General features: G+C 45.2%; 1 protein-coding gene across 2 annotated transcripts in view; it reads right to left on the minus strand.

Moving 5' to 3' along the window:
- MYO3A (myosin IIIA) overlaps positions 1–7,582 on the minus strand; it is a 229,809-nt gene extending 222,227 nt beyond the window's left edge. For both annotated transcript variants that reach the window (XM_017347628.3, XM_070056118.1), the window contains exons 1-2: positions 7,528–7,582; positions 6,867–6,934 (exon numbers count right to left, since the gene is read on the minus strand). The gene's annotated coding sequence lies outside the window, so the exon portion shown is untranslated. The remainder of the gene's footprint in view (positions 1–6,866; positions 6,935–7,527) is intronic.
- Positions 7,583–8,992: the final 1,410 nt, after the last annotated feature.

Genomic DNA, 8,992 nt, shown 5'->3' on the forward strand with positions numbered 1-8,992 from the left:
AAGAGAAGACATCATTTCTAAATGATTTATTAAAAGTTAAGCTATGTTTTTTTTAAGATAGAAAAAAGGTCATAATACCATAAAAAATAAAAGCATTTTACTTCAGGATCTTAACATTTATCTCAGCAATTACTCTGCTTGTGTTTGGAGGCCTGAACTTAATTCTTCCTAACAGAACCAAATTGGCCTGTGACATTCCAAGACATGGCAGGCTCTTCCTCCATTGGGCTGTCTGTCCCCTCTGTCCGCAGTGCTTTCTTCCCATAGCCACATACATCAGCCATCACCTTCTCACTATGGCCCACTGTAGTCATCCTGCTCATGTTTTTTATTACTAACTTTTCCTTTTAGAAAAATTTAATTTTTAATTTAATTTTTAATTTCTTACAAGGAGCCCGCTGTTGTGGCACAACAGGTCTAAGCTGCCACTTGGGACACCAGCATCTCACACTGGCATGAGTCCTGACTACTCTGCACCTCCAATCCAACTTTCCGCTAATGTGCCTGGGAGACAGCAGGTGATGGTCCAGGTGCTTGGATTCCTGCCACGCATGTGGGAGACTCGGCTGAGTCCCTGGCTCCTGGCTTCCGCCTTGTCTAGTCCTGGCTGTGGTGGGCATTCGGGTGAGAGACCCAGCACATGAAGGATATCCCTCTCTCTCTCTCTCTCTGTCCCTCTCTCTGTTTCTGTAATTCTACTTTTCAAATACACAAATGTTTCTAAAAAGTTCTCACAAAAAATTCAGGTTTCTGATTTTTCCACAGGTGAATTCTCTGAAATATTTAAAGATGGTATAATACCTTTTTAAAGTTTTTATATTTACTTATTTCTTTTTATTAATATTTTAGTTGTATGTATTCAGGCCATCCTTTTTAAAATCTTAAGCTGCCCTTCTCTACTCAGTCCTGCCTCCCAATCCTCAATTATGATTCTCTTTCTCCTGCTTTGATAGCCCTTATTATCTCTTAACATACTAAATAATCTCCTGTTTATTATGTCTACTTTATTTTCTCCACTACTAAAATGCAAGCCTCATGAGGGTTGAAATTTCTGTCCAATTTGTTCAATAATGTATCCCAAATTCTATAAAACCGTTACTGGAGCAGAGAAGGTGATCCATATATTTGCTGAGTATTGAACAGATAGGAGTTCCGTAGCAGACTTAAAACATGGAGAAGTAAAATTCAGTAAACTTGAAGGCAACTCATTTGCAACTGTTATGTGAAAAAAATGAAGAAAAATGAACAGATGGAACACCATCAACAAGACAGATACATACATTCTGGGAGTTAAAGAAGGAGAAGAAAGAGAAAACAGGGAACAGATCCTATCTGAAGAATTAACTGCTAAAAACTTCACAAATTTAAGGAAAGACATGGATCTACAAATCCAAGATGCTCAAGGAATTGCAAAGTAAACCCAAAGAAACTCATACCAAGGCACATTTTAATCAGGATGTCATAAGATAAAGAAGGAATCTTTAGAGGCCTGCAGAGCCAACATCAGATATGGGCACCAGTTCAAGTCCTGGCTACTACACTTCTGATCCAGCTCTCTGCTAATGCACTTGGGAAGGCAGTGGGGGATGGCCCAAACCCTTGGATCTTGCACCCAGTGGAAGACCTGGAAGAAGCTCCTGGCTACTAGCTTCGGATGGGCCCAGCTTCGGCATTGTGGCCATTTGGGGAGTGAACCAACGAATGGAAGATCGATCTCTCTCTCTCTCTCTCTCTCTCTAACTCTGCCTTTCAAATAAGTAAATAAATAAATCTTTAAAAAAAAAAAAAAGGTTTTAAGGATAGATAAACATCAAGAAGCTAGAGTGGATGTATTGGAATACCTCTGGAATCCCCCACACACACAAAAGTTATTCTTCCTGAGCATGTTACGACTGAAATGAAATTAAGAAATGAATTACTAAAAGATAATTTTCAAAAGTCTATATGATTGTATGATTTAAAAAGATACTATTCAACAATTCAACAATGAGGACATATAATGAATATATTAAAATAGACCTAGAACCAAATAATAATGAAAATACAGCTCATCAAAAAGCACAGCATGGGGGCCGGCACTGTAGTGTAGCATGTAAAGCTACAGCCTGCAATGCCGGCATCCCATATGGATGCTGGTTCAAGTCCCGGCTGCTCTACTTCTGATCCAGCTCCCTGCTAATGCACCTGAGGAAGCAGCAGAAGATGGCTCAAGTGTTTGGGCACCCACAAGGGTGACCCAGAAGAAGCTCCTGGCTCCTGGCTTTGGATCGGCCCAGCTCCAGCCGTTGAGGTCATTTGGGGAGTGAACCAGTGGATGGAAGATATCTCTCTCTCTCTCTCTCTATTTCTCCCCCTCCCTCCCTCCTTCCCTGTAACTCTGCCTTTCAAATAAATAAATAATTTTTTTAAAAAGCATGGCATGTAGCTAAATCAGTACCCAGAGTAAAGACAGAAAGGCAAAAAATTATATAACCATAGAATAAAACCAAAGAAAGTAGAAAAAAGGAAGATAAGGGTAGAAAAACTTTTAAAAAAGACATTATAGAGAACCAATAATATTAGAGGACTGATTAATACAATAGCTCTTCAAAGAGAATTTTTTAGAAAATAGACAAATTCTTTTCAAGACTGAGCAAGAAAAATACCAGAGAAAAGGTACAAATGAACAGTATTAAGGATGAAAAGACTAATAAGAACAGAGTAAAAAAATAACTGTACATCAATAAAATTAGGTTAAGTGGAAAAGGTTAAGTGGAAAACTTCCTAGAATAATTCAGTAGGGAAAAATAAAAAATAGAGGTTATTTTTCTTGAACTGGTTGCATTAGTAGGCTTTCATGCTCTAACTCCACACTTCTAACTTATATAACCTTCAAGAAGAGTACATAAGTCATAAGTTAATACCAAAAACTCACTCTCCAAGTGTCTTATAATACTTTTATATGCAATGACCAAATTTATCAATGGGAGGTTCTAGAAAAACCATTTATGGATAATTGCTTCATATAAGAACAGAAGCATATTTCACTTTCTAATATAATGCAAATACCAATCAATTATTAACTTTTGCAAAGCATATTCAGAGAAGACCATTTTCAGTCACCTTGTAAGGTAAGGTACACCATAATATGGAGCACTCTGAGAAAGCTTCGGAGGGTCTTACTCATAACCAAATAATATTTGAATACCATGATTCTCACTTTTATAAACGCTCATCCTATATTTTCTGTAGACTCTTATTAGAAGACTCTGGCAACACACCTGCTTCCACCTGCTGAAAATATATCGCAGGAAGTTTACCGCTGGATTCAAACAAGTCCTGCTTTTGAGGAAGAGACACTGGGATGTCAGCAGACGGGCTACAGAACTGGTCTTGGCTGGCGCCGTGGCTCACTGGGCTAATCCTCTGCCTGCGGCGCCAGTACCCTGGGTTCTAGTCCCAGTTGCTCCTCTTCCAGTCCAGCTCTCTGCTGTGGCCCGGGAGTGCAGTGGAGGATGGCCCAGGTGCTTGGGCGCCTGCACCTGCATGTGAGACCAGGAGGAAGCACCTGGCTCCTGGCTTCACCCGTAGCGGCCATTTGGGGAGTGAACCAATGGAAGGAAGACCTTTCTCTTTGTCTCTCTCACTAACTCTGCCTGTCAAAAAAAAAAAAAAAAAAAAAAAAAAAAAAAAAACAACAACAACAACAACAACAACCACAAAAAAACTGGTCTCTGTAGCAACAATGATCTCACACAGAAATCATCTGATTTTCCTGACCCCATGCTACAGACCATGAATGGTGGGGCTATTTCTGACCTCCCTAAACTCACTCCGCGTTCTCTGTCATCACTCCGTAACTTCAGCTCCAGCTCCCTCCTGATAAGAACACAGGGAGCCCTTTTGATCTGCAGGACCTGCTGTCGTCTCTGCCCGTAGGCCCCTAAAACACTGGCTTGTGCTGCTCTCACACAGAGTCAGGTCTCGGGACCATACATACGGCTGCACCTGTCAGGAAGGCATCCCTCATTTTCATTAACTGCACAGATATTCTCCTGGTGTGATTATGAACATAAGAAACTCAAGCCTTCTCAAGACAAGGCTACAAAAATTGGAATTTGCTTTACAAGGTTGAGTCCCCAGACAAGTTTCTCCCATTTCTCACAGAAAACACAGATTTGTAGCGATCTCTGATCTGGTTAAACTACAGAGCAGGTGGACTAGACATGCCTCCCTCCCGGTTTTCCAGTAACAGCCAATAAAGCATAATGCAAACAAGCCCTTCCCAGTTGCAGGTGGGCTCTACTTTGAATGAGCCAAAGCCAATGTTTTGTTCCCGACCATTTGTTTAAAAATATTCACTAGAGAAGGAAAAAAGTCTACTTATGTGCCTTTATATATATATTCTGCTCTATGCCATCCATTTCTCCCTGTGTAATTATGGGAAACAAGTATTTGTTTAAAATAGGGGCCGGCGCTGTGGTACAGCAGGTTAAAGCTCCTGCCTGCAGCGCCCGGCATCTCATATGGGTGCTGGTTCGAGTCCCAGCTGCTCTACTTCCAATCCATCTGCCTGCTAATGTGCCTGGGAAAGCAGTGGAAGATGGTCCAAGTCCTTGGGCCACTGCACCCACATGGGAGACTGGTAAGAAGCTCCTGGCTCCTGGCTTTGGCCTATCCCAGCCCTGGCCATTGAGGCCATTTAGGGAGTGAACCAGAAGATGGAAGACCTCTCTCTGTCTCTATTTCTCTCTGTAACTCTGTCAAATAAATAAATCTTTTTTAAAAAAATCTGTTTTTCTAAAAATAGATACATAAAATAAATGGGACTGAAAAAAAAGGCTATCTTTTCCTAGAAAGCGTATCAATCTTTAAAGAGTGGCATTATTAACACCTTCCTCTCCTCCCCCACCCACCCCTGCCAAAAACCTGTCAACTACTAGACACCACTGTAAGCTCTAGGATAAGCCTCTGGATCAATGTCAAAAGTGCCAGTGCGTATGAACTGTCATCATTGATGTATCACCCTAGGCTTAACAGGAAGTGCACTGTTAGTTGTAACACAAGATTACTCTCCATTTTTTTAAGGATGAAAACTGGTTAGTTTGGGGCACACAATTAACTGTGACAGTTAGTACAGCATGTGGTCAGGCAGAAATCAGAAACTCAGACGTCCACAGGGGCCTTTGAGGGAGGTAAAATGCACGAGTACAGCCAGCCTTGAAGAAGTATAAGCAGAGCGTAGCCGCTTGGTGCCTACAGCGTAGGCTCCATCCAAAGTGGGCAGCCCCATTCTGGCTGCAGCCAGCCCTCCAGTGTTTCAGGAAAACTAGGACTCTGGGGATTATGCAAAAGTTAAACTCCTGGAAGTGTTGGTAAACAGTCAATGGTTTTAAAGAACTGAGTTGACCCAAATAAATGCATCTGAAGGCCAAATTGAACCTGCAGACTGTGTTTGACTTCTACGTAAAATCTTACGTTCTTTACCAAGAAATGGCGAGTAGATATAAGCCTGTCCACACAGTCTGGGATTCTTACAGGCTTCGGCTTGTGCTTACAGTTGTGCATGCATTCTATCACTCAATACTCAGAAAGAAAAATAAAAACTTCTCACAAGGCCTTACTGTGACCTCTATGTTCAGAACAGAAGATTAAGGATTAGCAAGTATTGAAGGTCCTAATGCTTAACACGCCAGTCACGGTCCATGGCAAAAATTAGATGTTCCATGATAGATGATTTCAATTCAAAACGTTTATGCTTCCCAGTGTGAAGATCCTCACACGTGTCCCCCAAGGGACAAGCTCGTTCCTGTGAATTAACCTGAAAGCCCACTGGACATCTTGTAGTTACTCTTTGATGGACAACGAGTTTGTTTCCTGGGACTTGGGAAAGGGAGTTTGCTAAGCTCCCCATACACAGAAAAAAATGAATGAAAGGATTTTAATTTGTAAAAAGATAAAAAGTTGGAAATGAAATTGCAGAAATTACTAGAACGATAAATACCTTAAATCAAAAATGTATAAAATTTACACAAAAGAATTATACTTCCCAATATTTATTTATTTAACCAAAATTATCTGTGGCCATTAACAGACCTTCAGATATTTTAGACTGGACAAACAAAAGTGACTTTTCAAAGAATATATGCCCAAAAAATTAGACATAAAGATATGGTTGGGCCGGCGCCGCGGCTCACTAGGCTAATCCTCCGCCTTGTGCCGCCGGCACACCGGATTCTGTCCCGGTTTCTCCTCTTCCAGGCCAGCTCTCTGCTGTGGCCAGGGAGTGCAGTGGAGGATGGCCCAAGTGCTTGGGCCCTGCACCCCATGGGAGACCAGGATAAGTACCTGGCTCCTGCCATCGGATCAGCGCGGTGCGCCGGCCGCAGCAGCCATTGGAGGGTCAACCAATGGTAAAGGAAGACCTTTCTCTCTGTCTCTCTCTCTCACTGTCCACTCTGCCTGTCAAAAAAAAAAAAAAAAAAAAAGATATGGTTGAAAAAAGAAGTGCAGGAGGATGGTTCTCCACTGCATGATGTGACCAAAATCTCTGCTAATAGACAGATATACTAAACTAGTATTACAGATCACCAAATTGAATCTTTTACATTGCATTTCTTTTTGTCCCCGACAATAATATTATAAAGGGACCAAGACAAATGAGTGCAATTTTTCACACGCTAGGCAGTACATCAGTATATTCATAAGGCCCAAGTTATCTTCGAAAGCTTATTCATCTCTCCATTTTCCCATTTTAAAACAATTATCTTTTATAAGGGAATCCAAATCAATACAGCATGAGTAACACGCACCCTCATTTATCTGTCAAACCCTGGCATGTGGGCCCTGGCCCATCCAAAAAAAAACTTGCCAATCTGATCACCTACCTTTAGCAAAGCTTGCAAAGACACGGAGACCCAGAACCCGCGTCCAGGCTGCAGCTGCCGGCCCGGGCCTGCAACACCACAAATGTCAGGGCGTCTTAGGGCAGGGTCTGGGGCCAGAGGTCCCACTTTCACAAACACACCTTGCAGGCAACACACAATCCCGCACGCCCCGCGCCGCCGGAAACCACCCCCCAGCTGTAGGATCGGTGCGAGACTTTCGGAGCAGCTGCAACAACCAGGTAATTCTCCCGAAAAACTGCCCAAACCAAACCCATGGAGTTTTTATTTTTTTTAGGGTTTCCACCACCGTCTCAAGGCTCAGGGCCAATCCCCACCCTAGCAAGAACAGACTTTTTAGCCAGCCAGGTGCGAACAGCACAGGGCGCTCGGTGAGCAGGTACGCGTGACCGCCCCTCCGGTCGCCCGCACGTCTCCCGTCTGCGTTCTCGCTCCCTAAATAGGGAAACCCCCCTCACAGGAGCCTTCCGGGCTCGCGGGGACCCCCAGCCCCGCCACCTGCTCCGGCCCGCGCCACAGGTCGCCGCCGCACGCCCACCGCTCAACTTCTCGCTGCGGTTCCCCTCAGCTTCCCGCGCCCTCCCCGGGCCACAAGCGCCCGCTGCGCCCCCGGAGGGTCCCGCGGCGCCGGGACGACCCTCACCTGGGCGGGAAGCCGGGGCACCTCCTCCTCACCGCCCTCCCCGGGGACGCCGCGGCCGGCCGGAGGGGGCGTGGCCCGAGGGGGCGTGGCCCGAGGGGGCGTGGCCTCGGCGGGGGCGGGCCCGGCAGTCCGGGGTCCCGGCTCTGCTCCGGGCCGGGGTCTGACTGGGGAGTCTTCCTCCTTCAGTCCAGCCCCCGGGGGTCACCGCGCGGCTCCCCGCAGGGTCCCGCCCTGGCCCGTGCGCGCTCCGAGGGAAGGGGGCGCGGCGCCCGCCGTGGAGGTTCCGGGACTCCGGCTCTGCTTAGTGCCCCCCGCAGCCCCCCCAAAGGATGGGCGGGTTTGAGGCCGGAGAGGTAAGGGGGTAGTGAGAGCGCCCCCAGGGACCAAGGCCGGCTGGCAGCCTGCTGAGAAGGCCCAAGGCCAAGGCCGGGGCTTGGGCCCTCAGTGGGAGCCTCTCCCGGGCCTGCTGGGGGCTGCCGGGGGTGGGTCCCTGTGGGCCGCATTCCCAGGAGCAGCCTCCAAGGACCTCAAGGGCTTGTGCCAGCTTCCCCTCCAAAGGTGCGGCCCACAGAGGGGAGCCTTTGGCCCAACGGCCGAGAAGCCACTTGGGACAGCCATCCCATTTTTGGGTCCCTGGGTTCCAGTCCAGGCTCTGCACCTGCCACCCACGTGGGAGACCCGGGTTGGGTTCCTGGCTCCTGGCTTCAGCCTGGAGTAGCCCTGGCTGATGCAGGCGTTTGGGGAGGGAATCCGGGATGGCGGATCAATATCTGTATCTTGCCTTTCTCTCTTCTACCTCTGCTTCTCTCTGCATTTCAAATAAAACTTTTTTTTTTTTTTTCAAAAATTTGTGAGAATCTCCAAATGTCCTTTAGTTCCGTTTATAATCTAGATGGGTATAGCAAGCGTGATGTTCTTTATGGGAAAAGAGTTATGGAAGAGATTAACTAACAGAAGTCATCAAGTCCTCTCAATGCCTCTGTTTAAAAAAAAAAGAAAGTGATTATTTGAATAAGTGTCAAAAGGTCATTCAGCATATTCAAAGCCCTTCCTCACAAAATATCTTTAAAATCTAGAAATTGAACAGTGAATTTTTAATATGAAAAACACTGAGTAGCTTACAATTATATAAATAACTTCAAATGTTCAAGTTATTTTTATAAAAACAAATCTGAATCAATATATTATTGAATGTAATTCTGACTACTTAGGACATATTTAGGAAAATTTAAGAAGTAATAATAGAATAGCCAGTGTCTGCACACAAAAAAAGCAACTTTTTTTTTTAAGATTTATTTTACTTTATTTGAAAGTCAGAGTTAGAGAGAGGGTGAGGCAGAGGCAGAGAGAGAGAGAGAGAGATCTTCCATCTGCTGGTTCACTCCCCAAATGGCCACAAAAGCCAGGGCTGGGCCAGGCTAAAGCCAAGAGCCAGCAGCTTCATCCAGGCCTCCCACATGGGTGC

Source organism: Oryctolagus cuniculus, chromosome 13, assembly GCF_964237555.1.
Source record: "Oryctolagus cuniculus chromosome 13, mOryCun1.1, whole genome shotgun sequence".
NCBI classification, from domain to species: domain Eukaryota; kingdom Metazoa; phylum Chordata; class Mammalia; order Lagomorpha; family Leporidae; genus Oryctolagus; species Oryctolagus cuniculus.